This window comes from Arachis hypogaea, chromosome 13 (assembly GCF_003086295.3).
Source record: "Arachis hypogaea cultivar Tifrunner chromosome 13, arahy.Tifrunner.gnm2.J5K5, whole genome shotgun sequence".
In the NCBI taxonomy this organism is placed as follows: Eukaryota; Viridiplantae; Streptophyta; class Magnoliopsida; order Fabales; family Fabaceae; genus Arachis; species Arachis hypogaea.
The window spans coordinates 118,774,302-118,791,865 of NC_092048.1; the positions used below are offsets into that span (position 1 = coordinate 118,774,302).

General features: G+C 38.1%; 1 non-coding gene across 1 annotated transcript; it reads left to right on the forward strand.

The window, feature by feature from the left end:
* The first annotated feature begins 1,556 nt into the window (after positions 1-1,556).
* Positions 1,557-1,663, forward strand: LOC112738887 (small nucleolar RNA R71). Its single transcript, XR_003169838.1, has one exon. It is a non-coding gene; the product is annotated as a small nucleolar RNA R71 (small nucleolar RNA).
* Positions 1,664-17,564: the final 15,901 nt, after the last annotated feature.

Sequence of the window (17,564 nt, forward strand, 5' to 3'; positions counted from 1 at the left end):
GACTCTGCAGTGAGAGAAGCTTTTCATGCTTCCTCTCCATGGTTACAGAAGGAGATCCTTGAGTTTTAAACACAAGATTGTCCTCATTCAGTTGAAGGATCAGTTCTCCTCTGTCCACATCAATCACAGCTCTTACTGTGGCTAGGAAGGGTCTTCCAAGGATGATGGATTCATCCTCATCCTTCCCAGTGTCCAGGATTATGAAATTAGCAGGGATGTAAAGGCCTTCAACCTTTACTAGCACGTCCTCTACTTGTCCATAAGCCTATTTTCTTGAGTTGTCTGCCATCTCTAATGAGATTCTAGCAGCTTGCACCTCAAAGATTCCTAGTTTCTCCATTACAGAGAGTGGCATGAGGTTTATCCCTGATCCAAGGTCACATAGAGCCTTCTCAAAGGTCATGGTGCCTATGGTACAAGGTATTAAGAACTTTCCAGGATCCTGTTTCTTCTGAGGTAGTGTCAGTTGATCCAGATCACTCAGTTCATTAATGAGCAAGGGAGGTTCATCTTCCCAAGTCTCATTACCAAATAACTTGGCATTCAGCTTCATGATTGCACCAAGGTACTTGGCAACTTGCTCTTCAGTGACATCTTCATTCTCTTCAGAAGAAGAATACTCATCAGAGCTCATGAATGGCATAAGGAGGTTCAATGGAATCTCTATGGTCTCTAGATGAGCCTCAGATTCCTTTGGTTCCTCAGAGGGAAACTCCTTATTGATCACTGGATGTCCCAGGAGGTCTTCCTCACTGGGATTCACGTCCTCTCCTTCCCTTGTAGGTTCAGCCATGATGGTTAAATCAATGGCCTTGCACTCTCTTTTTGGATTTTCTTCTGTATTGCTTGGGAGAGTACTAGGAGGAGTTTTAGTGACTCTTTTACTTAGTTGGCCCACTTATGCCTCCAAATTTCTAATGGAGGACCTTGTTTCATTCATGAAACTTAAAGTGGCCTTAGATAGATCAGAGACTATATTTGCTAAGCTAGATGGATTCTGCTCAGAATTCTCTGTCTGTTGCTGAGTGGATGATGGAAAAGGCTTGCTATTGCTGAACCTGTTTCATCCACCATTGTTAAAGCCTTGTTAAGGCTTTTGTTGATCCTTCCATGAGAAATTTGGGTGATTTCTCCATGAGGGATTATAGGTGTGTCCATAGGGTTCCCCCATGTAATTCACCTCTGCTATTGCAGGGTTCTCAGGATCATAAGCTTCTTCTTCAGAAGATGCCTCTATAGTACTGTTGGATGATTCCTTCAATCCATTCAGACTCTAAGAGATCATATTGATTTGCTGAGTCAATATTTTATTCTGAGCCAATATGGCATTCAGAGTATCAATTTCAAGAACTCCTTTCCTCATAGGCGTCCCATTATTCACAGGATTCCTTTTAGAAGTGTACATGAACTGGTTATTTGCAACCATGTCAATGAGTTCTTGAGCTTCTGCAGGCGTTTTTTTTAGGTGAATAGATCCACCTGCAGAATGGTCCAATGACATCTTTGATAATTCAGATAGACCATCATAGAATATATCCAGGATGGTCCATTCTGAAAGCCTGTCAGAAGGACACTTTTTGGTCAGTTGCTTATATCTCTCCCAAGCTTCATAGAGGGATTCTCCTTCTTTCTGTCTGAAAGTTTGAACATCCACTCTAAGCTTACTAAGCTTTTGAGGAGGAAAGAACTTGGCTAAGAAAGCCGTGACCAGCTTATCCCAAGAGTTCAGGCTATCCTTAGGTTGAGAGTCTAACCATACTCTAGCTCTGTCTCTTACAGCAAATGGAAAAAGCATAAGCCTGTAGACCTCAGGATCAACCCCATCGGTCTTTACAGTATCACAGATCTGCAAGAATTCAGTTAAGAACTGAAAAGGATCTTCTGATGGAAGTCCATGAAACTTGCAATTCTGTTGCATCAGAGAAACTAATTGAGGTTTCAGCTCAAAATTGTTTGCTCCAATGGCAGGGATTGAGATGCTTCTTCCATGTAAATTGGAATTTGGTGCAGTAAAGTCACCAAGCATCTTCCTTGCATTATTATTATTTTCGGCCATGTTGTCTTCTTTTTCAAAAATTTCTGTCAGATTTTCTCCAGAGAGTTGTGCTTTAGCTTCCCTTAGCTTCCTCTTCAGAGTCCTTTCAGGTTCAGGATCAGCTTCAACAAGAATGTTCTTATCCTTGTTCCTGCTCATATGAAAAAGAAGAGAACACAAAAGAAAATATGGAATCCTCTATGTCACAGTATAGAGATTCCTTTATGTGAATATAAGAAAAGAAGAATGTAAGAAGGAGAAAAGAAAAACTCGAACAAAGAGAGGAAGATGGTGTTTGAATTTTGGGTGGAAGAGAAGTGTTAATAGATGAATAAATAAATAGAAGGAGATGAAAGAGAAGAATTCAAAAATAATAAAAAAATAGTTTTGGTTTTAATTTAAAATTAAAATTGAAATTTGAAAATAAAAAAAAAGGAAAAATGAAATGAAATTAAATTAAAGTTTAAAACAATTAGTTAATTCAAAAAGGAATTTTGAAAAAGGGGAAGGTGATTTTCGAAAATTAGAAGGAGATAGTTAGTTAGGTAGTTTTGAAAAAGATATGATTGAAACAAAAAGATAGGATTGATTGAAAAAGATTTGAAAATTATTTTTGAAAAAGATATGATTGAAATAGTAAACTTTTAAAATCAAATAAAAAGTCAAGTGGTTAATTGAAAAAGATTTGAAAATCAAATTTGAAAAGATAAGAAGTTAGAAAAGAAGTTAGAAAAGATTTTGAAATTGATTTTGAAAAAAGATGTGATTGAAACTTAATTTGAAAAAGATTTGATTTTAAAATTAAAGTTGATTACTTGACTAACAAGAAACTAAAAAGATATGATTCTAGAGTTTAAAGATTGAACATTTCTTACTAGGCAAGTAACAAACTTAAAATTTTTGAATCAATCACATTAATTGTTAGCATTAATTTCGAAAATATGAAATAGAAATAAGAAAAAGAATTTTGAAAATCAATTTGAAATTTTCGAAAATTATGAAAGAAAAATGAAAAAGATGTGATTTTTGAAAAAGATAAGGTTTTTAATTTGAAAATTTGATTTGACTCATAAGAAATAACTAAATTTTAAAAATTTTTTGACTGAATCAAATCAAATTTTCGAAAATTATGAGTGAAATAAGAGAAAGATATTTTTTGGTTTTTGAATTTTCAATGAAGAAAGAGAAAAACAACTCCAAAGACTCAATGCATGAAAATTTTGGATCAAAACAGATGATGCATGGAAGAACACTATGAATGTCAAGATGAACACCAAGAACACTTTGAAGATCAAGATGAACATCAAGACTTATTTTTGAAAATTTTTAAGAAAAGGAAAACATGCAAGACAACAAACTTAGAAATTTTCAAACTTTAGACACTAACAAATTGAGAATGCATATGAAAAACTAGAAAAGACACAAAACAAGAAAATATGAAGATCAAACAAGAAGACTGGCCAAGAACAACTTGAAGATCATGAAGAATGCAATGCATGAGATTTTCGAAAATAATTTTTTTGAAAATTAAAAAGATGCAATTGGCCCCAAACTTGAAACTTGACTCTAGACTCAAACAAGAAACACAAAAATTATTTTTGATTTTATGATTTTGTAAATTTTTTTGTATTTTTCGAAAATTAATTGGGAAAAACGAAAAAAGAAAAATCTTTTTTTTTTGTATTTTTCGAAAATAAGAAATAAAAAGCTTAAAATTAAAACAAAATTACCTAATCTGAGCAACAAGATGAACCGTCAGTTGTCCAAACTCGAACAATCCCCGGCAATGGCGCCAAAAACTTGGTGCGCAGAAATCGTGACGGTTCCATTCCTTGGTAACGGCGCTGAAAACTTTATACGCACGTTCATAATCTTGATTCTTTGTCACAACTTCGCACAACTAACCAGCAAGTGCACTGGGTCGTCCAAGTAATAAACCTTACGTGAGTAAGGGTCGATCCCACGGAGATTGTTCTTGAAGCAAGCTATGGTCACTTTGTAAATCTCAGTCAGGCGGATTTAATTGATTATGGATATTTGATAATTAAAAGATAAATAAAGCATAAAGATAGAGATACTTATGTAATTCATTGGTGAGAATTTCAGACAAGCGTATAGAGATGCTTTCGTTCCTCTGAACCTCTGCTTTCCTGCTGTCTTCATCCAACCATTCCTACTCCTTTCCATGGCAAGCTGTATGTAGGGCATCACCGTTGTCAATGGCTACATCCCATCCTCTCTGTGAAAATGGTCCAATGCGCTGTCACTGTATGGCTAATCATCTGTCGGTTCTCGATCATGCTGGAATAGGATTTACTATCCTTTTGCGTCTATCACTACGCCCAGCACTCGCGAGTTTGAAGCTCGTCACAGCCATCCCTTTCCAGATCCTACTCGGAATACCACAGACAAGGTTTAGACTTTCCGGATCTCAAGAATGGCCATCCATGGGTTCTAACTTATACCACGAAGATTCTAATATCTCAGACTCGGTCCCCTGTATTAGATATCTAAGAGATACTCATTCTAGCTTGTTTGCATGTAGAATGGAGTGGTTGTCAGGTACGCGTTCATAAGTGAGAATGATGATGAGCGTCACATAATCATCACATTCATCATGTTCTTGGGTGCGAATGAATATCTTAGAAGCGGAATAAGCTTGAATTGAATAGAAAAATAGTAGTACTTTGTATTAATTCATGAGGAACAGTAGAGCTCCACACCTTAATCTATGGTGTGTAGAAACTCTACCGTTGAGAATACATAAGTGATAATGGTCCAGGCATGGCCGAATGGCCAGCCCCCATGAAAGTCTAAGATAGCATAAAACTGATCAAAGATCCCTTAATACAATAGTAAAAAGTTCTATTTATATTAAACTAGTTACTAGGGTTTACAAAAACGAGTAAATGATGCAGAAATCCACTTCTGGGGCCCACTTGGTGTGTGCTTGGGCTGAGCATTAAGCTTTACACGTGTAGAGGCTTCTCTTGGAGTTGAACGCCAGTTAGTAACCTATTTCTGGCGTTTAACTCCACTTTGCAACCTGTTTCTGGCGTTTAACTCCAGAATGCAGCATGGAGCTAGCGTTGAACGCCAGTTTACATCATCTATCCTTAATCAAAGTATGGACTACTATATATTGCTGGAAAGCCCTGGATGTCTACTTTCCAACGCAATTAAGAGCGCGTCATTTGGAGTTCTGTAGCTCCAGAAAATCCACTTTGAGTGCAGGGAGGTCAGAATCCAACAACATCTGCAGTCCTTTTTCAGCCTAAATCAGATTTTTGCTCAGGTCCCTCAATTTCAGCCAGAAATTACCTGAAATCACAGAAAATACACACAAACTCATAGTAAAGTCCAGAAATGTGAATTTTTATTAAAAACTAATAAAAATATACTAAAAACTAACTAAATCATACTGAAAACTATGTAAAAATAATGCCAAAAAGCGTATAAATTATCCGCTCATCAATAATCTTGCGACATTGAACTTGTCAAACAACTATGAGGCCCTTGGTATTTTTGAATTTTCCGAAACATTAAAGCTCTAGTCCTTGTAACCTTTATCATCCACTGACAATGGTCTCCAAACTGCTTGTATCTACACACATACCTAGAATGATCTGACTCTACCAATTTGTATTTTCACTTTTACAAATGTTATAATTCATAATAGCAAGCATGGTTATTTCTCTATTAAGAAACTTCAACCCAACCTCAAGCTCCATTTCACCAGACACATCATAGTTACTTGGCCTATCATCAATTGTGATCAGATTCATTGCTGAGAGATTCAAAGCCAGAAAGTGACCTGGAGTGCTACTAGAAACACTACTAGATGGTAGCGTGTTACCCTGTAGTGGTATAGGAAGCGAGAGAACCCTTTCGCCGTAAAGTAGTTGGGTTTCAGCACTTCTACCATCGTGTACAATCTCTTCTTTGTTAGATGACCAGAAGTGCTACACATACAAGTCATTTTTGTTTACAAGTCATACAAGTTGGACCAAACCCAATAAAAAGGACGCTCACCCAAACAAGTGTGTTAACACGCGCGCTACTGATGAGCGGATAATTTATACGCCTTTTGGCATTGTTTTTTGTATGTTTTTAGTATATTTTAATTAGTTTTTATTATATTTTTATTAGTTTTTAAATAAAAATCACTCTTCTGGACTTTACTATGAGTTTGTGTGTTTTTCTGTGATTTCAGGTATTTTCTGGCTGAAATTGAGGGACCTGAGCAAAAATCTGATTCAGAGGCTAAAAAAGGACTGCAGATGTTGTTGGATTCTGACCTCCCTGCACTCAAAGTGGATTTTTTGGAGCTACAGAAGCCTAATTGGCGCGCTCTCAATTGCGTTGGAAATTAGAGATCCTGGGCTTTTCAGCAATATATAATAATCCATACTTTGCTCGAGATTTGGTGGCCCAAATAGGCGTAACAAGTCAGCTCAAGAATTCTGGCGTTTAACTCCAAAACTGGCACAAAAGCTGGCGTTTAACTCCAAGAAAAGTCTCTACACATGAAAGCTTCAATGCTCAGCCCAAGCACACACCAAGTGGTCCCGGAAGAAGATTTCTGTATTAATTACTTATTTCTGTAAACCCTAGGCTACTAGTTTTCTATAAATAGGACCTTTTGCTATTGTATTTTCATAGATCTTTGATAAGTCTTATGCTATCTTAGACACGTTTGGGGGCTGGCCTCACAGCCATGCCTAGACCTTGTTCTTATGTATTTTCAATGGTAGAGTTTCTACACACCATAGATTAAGGTGTGGAGCTCTGCTGTTCTTCATGAATTAATATAAGTACTATTGTTTTTCTATTCAACTCAAGTCTATTTCTTCTCCAAGATATTCATTCGTTCTTCAACTTGATGAATGTGATGATCCGTGACACTCATCATCATTCTTACCTATGAACATGTGCCTGACAACCACCTCTGTTCTACTAGCAATGGCTTGAATGCGTATCTCTTGGGTTTCTAATCTAAGATTGGAACCTTCGTGGTATAGGCTAGAATTATTGGCGGTCATTCCTGAGATCCGGAACGTCTAAACCTTGCCTGTGGTATTCTGAGTAGGATCTGGGAAGGGATGACTGTGACGAGCTTCAAACTCGCGATTGTTGGGCGTGTGACAGACGCAAAAGGATCAATGGATCCTATTCCAACATGATCGTGAACCGACAGATGATTAGCTGTGCGGTGACATCGCCATTGGAACGTTTTCACTGAGAGGACGGGAAGTAGCCATTGACAACGGTGATGCCCAACATAAAGCTTGCCATGGAAAGGAGTATGAATGATTGGAAGAAGGCAAAAGGAAAGCAGAGGTTCAGGAGGAACAAAGCATCTTCATACGCTTATCTGAAATTCCAACCAAAGAATTACATAAGTATCTCTATCTTTATCTTATGTTTTATTTATCTTTTAATTATCAATTCTCCATCACCATCTGAATTTAGCCTGACTGAGATTTACAAGGTGACCATAGCTTGCTTAAGCCGACAGTCTCTGTGGGATCGACCCTTACTCACGTAAGGTATTACTTGGACGACCCAGTGCACTTGCTGGTTAGTTGTGCGGAATTGTGACAAAGTGTGATTCACGTTTGAGAGCTCCAATTCTATTGGCGCCATTGTTGATGATCACAATTTTGTGCACCAAGTTTTTGGCGCCGTTGCCGGGAATTGTTCGAGTTTGGACAACTGATGGTTCATCTTGTTGCTTAGATTGGGTAATTTTATTTTATTTTTATTTTCGAAAAATTCAAAAAAAAAATTTTATTTTGTTCTTCAGAGTTTTTAAGAATGAATTCTAAAGTTTCGTGATGATTTGTTGAAGTCCGGCTGGCTGTGAAGCCATGTCTAATCTTATTGGACCGAGGTTTCAACTTATCATCACAAGAGCTTGTTGATTCCTATCAATTTTGCTGTTATTAGCAATGATCTGCTAAAGCTTGGCTGGCCATTGGCCATGTCTAGTGTTTTAGACCAGAGCTTTCATTGAAAGCTTGGCTGGCTAGTAAGCCATGTCTAATTCCTGGACCGGAGTCTTAGACTAGCATTACAATGATTCCTGGAATTCTTATTAAAAATTTTGAACCCCTTTATTCTCTTTTCCACTCAATTTTTGAAAAATCACAAAAAAAATTTATAAAACCATAAAAAATAAAAAACATTTTATGTTTCTTGTTTGAGTCTAGTGTCTAATTTTAAGTTTGGTGTCAATTGCATACCCATAATTTTCGAAATTTACATGCATTATGTTCTTCATTAATCTTCAAGTTGTTCTTGATGATTTCATTGCTCTGATCTTTAAATTCTCTTGTTTTGTGTATTTTGTTGTTTCTCATATGCATTCTCAATTTGTTAGTGTCTCTTATATGAAAATTTTTAAGTTTGGTGTCCTACATGCATTGTTTGTTTGATTTGAGTTTCCTAAGATTAGTTGTATTTTGATTGTTTCTCATCATTGAAAAATTCAAAAAAAAAAAATTCTCAAAACTATGTCTTTTCAAGTCATTAATACAGAGAATTGAAGATTCAGAACATTCAGCAGAAGAATCAAACAGAAAAAGCTGGGCGTTCAAAACACCCAGTGAAGAAGGAAAACTGGCGTTTAAACGCCAACCAGGCTGGGCGTTTAACGCCCAAAAAGGTAGGTTTTGGGCGTTAAACGCCAGAATGGATGCCATTCTGGGCGTTTAACGGCAGGATGACACAAGAGGGAAGATTTTGTTTTTAATTCAAATTTTTTTTCAAATCTTCATAATTTTTCAAAAAAATCAAATCTTTTTCAAATCATATCTTTTCAATCATATCTCTTCAAAATCAATTTCTTTCCATTTTTTTTATTTTCAAAAATCCTTGTTATAATTAATGATTTACCTCAAATTTTCTAGTTGTTACTTGCCTATTAAGAAAGGATCAAAAGTTTTAATTCTAGAATCATATCTTCTAATTTCTTGTTAGTCAAGTAATCAACTTTAATTTTAAAATTTTCTCTTTTTAGTTTGATTTTCAATCATATCTTCTCAATTATATCTTTTCAATCACATCTTTTTCAAAATTAACCTTCAATCATATCTTTTTAATTTCTAATTTCAAAATCTTTTTCAAAAATCACTTTATTTCTTTCCCAATCTTAGTTTTCGAAAATCATCAATCAAATTTTCAAAAATTTCTTTTAATTATTTCAAAATCTTTTAATTAATTTTCGAAAATTCTTTCCCTCTTCTCACATCCTTCTATTTAAGGAACTAACACTCCTCCTCAAGGTGCAATTCGAACTCTATCCCTCTTGATAAGTTCGAATTCTTCTCTCTCTACCTCCTAATTCTATTCTTCTTTTCCTCTGACACATCAAGGAATCTCTATATTGTGACATAGATGACTCCCTACTTTCTTGTTCTCTTCTCTTTCATATGAGCAGGAACAAAGATAAAGGCATACTTGTTCAAGCTGATCCTGAACCTGAAAGGACCTTGAAGAGAAAGCTAAGAGAAGCTAAAGCACAATTCTCTCTAGAGGGCCTAACAGAGCTTTTCAAGGAAGAAGAAGCCATGGCAGCCGAAAACAACAATGCCAACAATGCAAGGAAGGTGCTTGGTGACTTTACTGTACCTACTCCCGACTTCTATGGGAGAAGCATCTCAATCCCTGCCATTGGAGCAAACAACTTTGAGCTTAAGCCTCAATTAGTTTCTCTAATGCAACAGAATTGCAAGTTTCATGGACTTCCATTGGAAGATCCTCATCAGTTCTTAGCTGAATTCTTGCAAATCTGTGACACTGTCAAGACCAATGGGGTTGACCCTGAAGTCTACAGACTTATGCTCTTCCTTTTTGCTGTAAGAGACAGAGCTAGGACATGGTTGGATTCACAACCTAAAGAAAGCCTAAACTCTTGGGAAAAGCTAGTCAATGCCTTCTTGGCAAAGTTCTTTCCACCTCAAAAATTGAGCAAGCTTAGAGTGGAAGTCCAAACCTTCAGACAGAAGGAAGGTGAATCCCTCTATGAAGCTTGGGAAAGATACAAGCAACTGATCAGAAGGTGTCCTTCTGACATGCTTTATGAATGGAGTATCATAGGTATATTCTATGATGGTCTGTCTGAACTATCCAAGATGTCATTGGATAGCTCTGCTGGAGGATCTCTTCATCTGAAGAAGACGCCTGTAGAAGCTCAGGAACTCATTGAAATGGTTGCAAATAACCAATTCATGTACACTTCTGAAAGGAATCCTGTGAATAATGGGACAACTCAGAAGAAAGGAGTTCTTGAGATTGATACTCTGAATGCCATATTGGCTCAGAATAAAATATTGACCCAACAAGTCAATATGATTTCTCAGAGTCTGTCTGAAATGCAAGCAGCAACAGGCAGTAATAAGGAAGCTTCCTATGAAGAAGAAGCTTATGATCCTGAGAACGCAGCAATAGAAGAGGTGAATTACATGGGAGAACCCTATGGAAACACCTATAATCCTTCATGGAGAAATCATCCAAATCTCTCATGGAAGGATCAACAGAGACCTCAACAAGGTTTCAACAACAATAATGGTGGAATGAACAGGTTTAGCAATAGCAAGCCTTTTCCATCATCTTCTCAGCAACAAACAGAGAATTCTAAGCAGAGCCACTCTGATTTAGCAACCATTGTCTCTGATCTAATCAAAACCACTCAAAGTTTCATGACTGAAACAAGATCCTCCATTAGAAATTTGGAGGCACAAGTGGGTCAGCTGAGTAAGAAAATTACTGAACTCCCTCCTAGTACTCTCCCAAGCAATTCAGAAGAGAATCCAAAGAGAGAGTGTAAGGCCATAAACACGTCTCCCATGGCCGAACCTGGAGAGGAGGAAGAGGCAGTGATCTCCACTGAGGAAGACCTCAATGGACGTCCACTGACCTCCATGGAGTACCCTGATGAGGAACCATGGGAATCTGAGGCTCCCACAGAGACCATAGAGATTCCATTGAATTTACTTCTGCCATTCATGAGCTCTGATGAGTATTCTTCCTCTGAAGAGGATGAAGATGTTACTGAAGAGCAAGTTGCTAAGTACCTTGGAGCAATCATGAAGCTAAATGCCAGGTTGTTTGGTAATGAGACTTGGGAGGATGAACCTCTATTGCTCATCAAAGAACTGGATGACTTGACTAGGCAGAAATTACCTCTGAAGAGACAAGATCCTGGAAAATTCTCAATACCTTGTACCATAGGCACCATGACCTTTGAGAAGGCTCCGTGTGACCTGGGATCAAGTATAAACCTTATGCCTCTCTCTGTAATGGAGAAGCTAGGGATCATTGAGATACAAGTTGCAAGAATCTCACTAGAGATGACAGACAATTCAAAGAAACAGGCTTATGGACTTGTAGAGGATGTCTTGGTAAAGGTTGAAGGCCACTACATCCCTGCTGACTTCATAATCCTAGAGACTGGAAAGTGTATGGATGAATCCATCATCCTTGGTAGACCCTTCCTAGCCACAGCAAAAGCTGTGACTGATATTGACAGAGGAGAATTGATCATTCAAGTGAATGGAGACTCCTTTGTGTTTAAAGCTCAAGGATATCTCTCTGTCACCATGGAGAGGAAGCATGAAGAGCTTCTCTTAATACAGAGTCAAACAGAGCCCCCACAGTCAAATTCTAAGTTTGGTGTTGAACCCCCACATTCAAACTCTAAGTTTGGTGTTGGGAGGTTCCAACATTGCTTTGAACATCTGTGAGGCTCCATAAGAGCCACTGTCAAGCTATTGACATTAAAGAAGCGCTTGTTGGGAGGCAACCCAATTTTTACTTATCTATGTTAGATTTCTATTTTCTTTTGTTATTTTAGGTTTTCTATAGGTTGATGATCATGTGAAGTCACAAAAACAATTGAAAAGGCAAAAATAGAAGGAAAAACAGAATGAAAAACAGAACACCCTGGAGGAGAAACTTACTGGCGTTTAAACGCCAGTAAGGGTAGCAGAATGGGCATTAAACGCCCAGTCTGGCACCATTCTGGGCGTTTAATGCCAGAAATGGGCACTAGACTGGCGTTTAACGCTAGGAATGGGCAAGAAGCTGGCGTTAAATGCTAGAAATGGGCAGCAGCCTGGCGTTTAACACTAGGATTGGTAGCAAGGGGGTGTTTTGCACGCCACATGGTGCAGGGATGAGAAATCCTTGACACCTCAGGATTTGTGGACCCCACAGGATCCCCACCTACCCTACCTCTCTCTCTCTTCTTCACCCATTCACCAATCACCTCAATACCTATTCCCCAAAAACCCCTCACCTATCAAATCCCACCATTCTCTTCACCACTCACATCCATCCTTCATAAAACCCCACCTACCCCACCATTCAAATTCAAACCACTTTCCCTACCAAACCCACCCATAATGGCCGAACCATACCCCCCCTCTCCACTCCTATATAAACCAATCTTCACTCCTTCATTTTCACACAACCTAAACACTACTTCTCCCCCTTGGCCGAAACACAAAGCACCATCCATCTCCTCTATTTCTTCTTCTTCTACTCTCTTCTTTCTTCTTTTGCTCGAGGACGAGCAACCTTCTAAGTTTGGTGTGGTAAAAGCTAAAGCTTTTTTTGTTTTTCCATAACCATTAATGGCACCAAAGGCCGGAGAAACCTCTAGAAAGAGGAAAGGGAAGGCAAAAGCTTCCACCTCCGAGTCATGGGAGATGGAGAGATTCCTCTCAAGGGTGCATCAAGACCACTTCTATGAAGTTGTGGCCAAGAAGAAGATGATCCCCGAGGTCCCTTTTAAGCTCAAAAAGGGCCAATATCCGGAGATCCGACATGAGATTCTAAGAAGAGGTTGGGAAGTTCTCACTAACCCCATTCAACAAGTCGGAATCTTAATGGTTCAAGAGTTCTATGCCAATGCATGGATCACCAAGAACCATGATCAAAGTGTGAACCCGGACCCTAAGAATTGGCTTACAATGGTCTGAGGGAAATACTTAGACTTTAGTCCGGAAAATGTAAGGTTCGCATTTAATTTGCCTATGATGCAAGGAGATGCACACCCATACACTAGAAGGGTCAACTTTGATCAAAGGTTGGACCAAGTCCTCATGGACATCTGTGAAGAGGGCGCTCAATGGAAGAGTGATTCAAGAGGAAATCCGGTTCAACTAAGAAGGCATGACCTCAAGCCCGTGGCTAGGGGATGGTTGGAGTTCATCCAATGCTCAATCATTCCTACTAGCAACCGATCTGAAGTTACTATAGACCAGGCTATCATGATTCATAGCATCATGATTAGAGAGGAAGTAGAAGTTCATGAGGTTATATCCCAAGAACTCTACAAGGTGGCGGATAAGTCCTCTACTATGGCAAGGTTAGCCTTCCCTCATCTCATTTTCACCTCTACAATTCAGCTAGAATTGACATAGAGGAAGACATCCGCATTGATGAGGACAAGCCCATCACTAAGAAAAGGATGGAGCAAGTGAGAGAACCTCACCAAGAGCATGAGGAAACTCCTCATCATGAAATCCCTAAGATGCCTCAAGGGATGCATTTTCCTCCACAAAACTATTGGGAGTAAATCAACACCTCCCTAAGAGAATTAAGTTCCAACATGGGACAACTAAGGGTGGAGCACCAAGAGCATTCCATCCTCCTCCATGAAATTAGAGAAGACCAAAGAACCATGAGAGAGGAGCAACAAAGGCAAGGAAGAGACATTGAAGAGCTCAAGCACTCCATAAGATCTTCAAGAGGAAGAACAAGCCGCTATCACTAAGGTGGACCCGTTCTTTAATTTCCTTGTTCTTTATTTTCTGTTTTTCGAATTTTTATGCTTTATGTTTATTTATGTTTGTGTCTTTATTACATGATCATTAGTGTCTAAGTATCTATGCCTTAAAGCTATGAAAATGAATCTATCACCTTTCTTAAATGAAAAATATTTTTAATTGAAAAAGAAAAAGAAGTGCATGAATTTCAAATTTTAAAACAGTTTATTTATTTTGATGTGGTGGCAATACTATTGTTTTTCTGAATGAATGCTTGAACAGTGCATATTTTTGAATTTGATTGTTTATGAATGTTAAAATTGTTGGCTCTTGAAAGAATGATGGGAAAAGGAGAAATGTTATTTGATAATCTGAAAAATCATAAAATTGATTCTTGAAGCAAGAAAAAGCAGTGAAAAGCTTGCAGAAAAAAGATATATGCAAAAAAAAAAGAAAGAGAAAAGCAAGCAGAAAAAGCCAATACCCCTTTAAACCAAAAGGCAAGGGTGATAAAAAAGGATCCAAGGATTTGAGCATCAGTGGATAGGAGGGCCCACAGGAATAAAATCCTGGCCTAAGCGGCTAAACCAAGCTGTCCCTAACCATGTGCTTGTGGCGTGAAGGTGCCAAGTGAAAACTTGAGACTGAGCGGTTAAAGTCGAGGTCCAAATAAAAAAGAAGAGTGTGCTTAAGAACCCTGGACACCTCTAATTGGAGATTCTAGCAAAGCTGAGTCACAATCTGAAAAGGTTCACCCAGTTATGTGTCTGTGGCATTTATGTATCCGGTGGTAATACTGGAAAATAAAGTGCTTAGGGCCACGGCCAAGACTCATAAAGTAGTTGTGTTCAAGAATCAACATACTTAACTAGGAGAATCAATAACACTATTTGGATTCTGAGTTCCTATAGATGCCAATCATTCTGAACTTCAAGGAATAAAGTGAGATGCCAAAACTGTTCAGAAGCAAAAAGCTAAAAGCCCCGCTCATCTGATTAATACTGATCTTCATAGATGTTTTTGGAATTCATTGTATATTCTCTTCTTTTTATCCTATTTGATTTTCAGTTGCTTGGGGACAAGCAACAATTTAAGTTTGGTGTTGTGATGAGCGGATAATTTATACGCTTTTTAGCATTGTTTTTAGTATGTTTTTAGTATATTTTAATTAGTTTTTATTATATTTTTATTAGTTTTTAAATAAAAATCACTCTTCTGGACTTTACTATGAGTTTGTATGTTTTTCTGTGATTTCAGGTATTTTCTGGCTGAAATTGAGGGACCTGAGCAAAAATCTGATTCAGAGGCTGAAAAAGGACTGCAGATGCTGTTGGATTCTGACCTCCCTTCACTCAAAGTAGATTTTCTGGAGCTACAGAAGCCCAATTGGCGCGCTCTCAATTGCGTTGGAAAGTAGACATCCTGGGCTTTTCAGAAATATATAATAGTCTATACTTTGTTCGAGATTTGGTGGCCCAAACAAGCGTTACAAGTCAGCTCAAGAATTCTGGCGTTTAACTCCAAAACTGGCACAAAAGCTGGAGTTAAATGCCCAAACTGGCACAAAATTTAGCGTTTAACTCCAAGAAAAGCCTCTACAAATGAAAGCTTCAATGCTCAGCCCAAGCACACACCAAGTGGGCCCGGAAGAAGATTTCTGCATTAATTACTTATTTCTGTAAACCCTAGGCTACTAGTTTTCTATAAATAGGACCTTTTGCTATTGTATTTTCATAGATCTTTGATAAGTCTTATGCTATCTTAGACACGTTTGGGGGCTGGCCTCACGGCCATGCCTAGACCTTGTTCTTATGTATTTTCAACGGTGGAGTTTCTACACACCATAGATTAAGGTGTGGAGCTCTGCTGTTCTTCATGAATTAATACAAGTACTATTATTTTTCTATTCAACTCAAGTCTATTTCTTCTCCAAGATATTCATTCGTTCTTCAACTTGATGAATGTGATGATCCGTGACACTCATCATCATTCTCACCTATGAACATGTGCCTGACAACCACCTCTGTTCTACTAGCAATGGCTTGAATGCGTATCTCTTGGGTTTCTAATCTAAGATTGGAACCTTCGTGGTATAGGCTAGAATTATTGGCGGCCATTCCTGAGATCCGGAATGTCTAAACCTTGTCTGTGGTATTCTGAGTAGGATCTGGGAAGGGATGGCTGTGACGAGCTTCAAACTCGCGATTGTTGGGTGATGACAAGTCATCTTAGCCTAGTTTCACTAGTCTTTTTCTTTTGTTTTCAATTGATTTTATGGACTTTCTTGAGCCATAAGTAAGCCAATTGAGTAGAATTTCATGTTTCCTTTGATTCAATCAACCATGGAAGAATTAATGCAATTTCATGAGATTTTGTGCTATAATTGTCATATACTATGAAAGAATAACAATCTCATGATTTTGAGCATAGCTTTGATATGTTTGGTTGATTGATGATAGGGGAAAAGAGCTTTGAAGAAGGTTGAAGAAAGAAGGAATGGCTAGGAGCAAGAGAGAACAAAAAGCTTGAGCCAAAGTTTGCCTCAAACTTTAGCTCAAACTTTTGGTTAAGTTGAAATCTCCCTGGAAGAAGCAAAAGCTTGTGCCAACGTTTGCCTCAAGCTTTTTGGCAAACGTTGGCACCACACACCAACACCCTGGAGGAGAAAAGCTTGCGCCAACGTTTGCCTCAAACTTTTTGGCAAACGTTGGCACCACACACCAACACCCTGGAGGAGAAAAGCTTGCGCCAACATTTGCCTCAAGCTTTTTGGCAAACGTTGGCGCCACCATCAACACACCCAGGAGACCAAAAAGTTTGCGCCAACGTTTGCCTCAAACTTTTTGGCAAACGTTGGCGCCACAAGGCATACAAGAAGGCTCAACGTTTGGCTCAAAGTTTGACCTCAAACTTTAGCCCAAACGTTGGTAGCAGCAAAAGGGGGCAGCTGATATGAAAAGCTTGAGCCAAAGTTTGCCTCAAACTTTGACTCAAGCTTTTATGATTCATGGCCCGGTTCACAATGGGTTTCTCTCCAACTCCAAGAGCAATCAACAGAGGCTTTTATCAACCCAATTCCATCAAGAGCAAATGCCCAATTCAAGGCTTGAAGACCATTTGAAGAAAGTGTATAAATAGCTTAGGATTTAAGTTTTCAAGGAGCTTTTCCTTTTAGTTTTGCTGAGTAGTTTTGGAGAGCTTTTGGTTAGGAGTTATTTGGAGATTCTGAGTCTTGGGGAAGGAGAATTGAATTCTCTTCCTCTTAGTTTTCTTGCTTTCAATTTCATTTACAATTTGTCTTGGATCTTGGGTTGGAGAATTGAAGGAATTCTGTTTCAATCTCATCCTGAGATCTCTCTGTTTTATTTACTGCATAATTGAATTCAAATTTCTGTTCATTGCCTCTTCTTCTACTCATTCTGCAATTTACTTTTCTTTATTTCTTGCAATTGAATTCTACATTTGGATCTAGGAAGGCATTGAGATCTAGACTCGGTTATCTAATCTCTTGGGTCCTGAGATCTGGAGTTTTCAGTTTAAATTCTCTGTTTAATGTTTTTCAAGTTCATTTACATTTCCGTTTTAGATCCGGTTCAATTCAATTCTTCTTCTACTTTCAGTTTAGTGCAATTTACTCTTCCTTGTTTAAATTCTGCAAACCCACTTCCCAATTCCCTTTATAATTCAAGTAATTTACATTTCTTGCACTTTAAGATTCAGCCATTTACATTTCTTGCAATCTAAGTTTCTGCAAT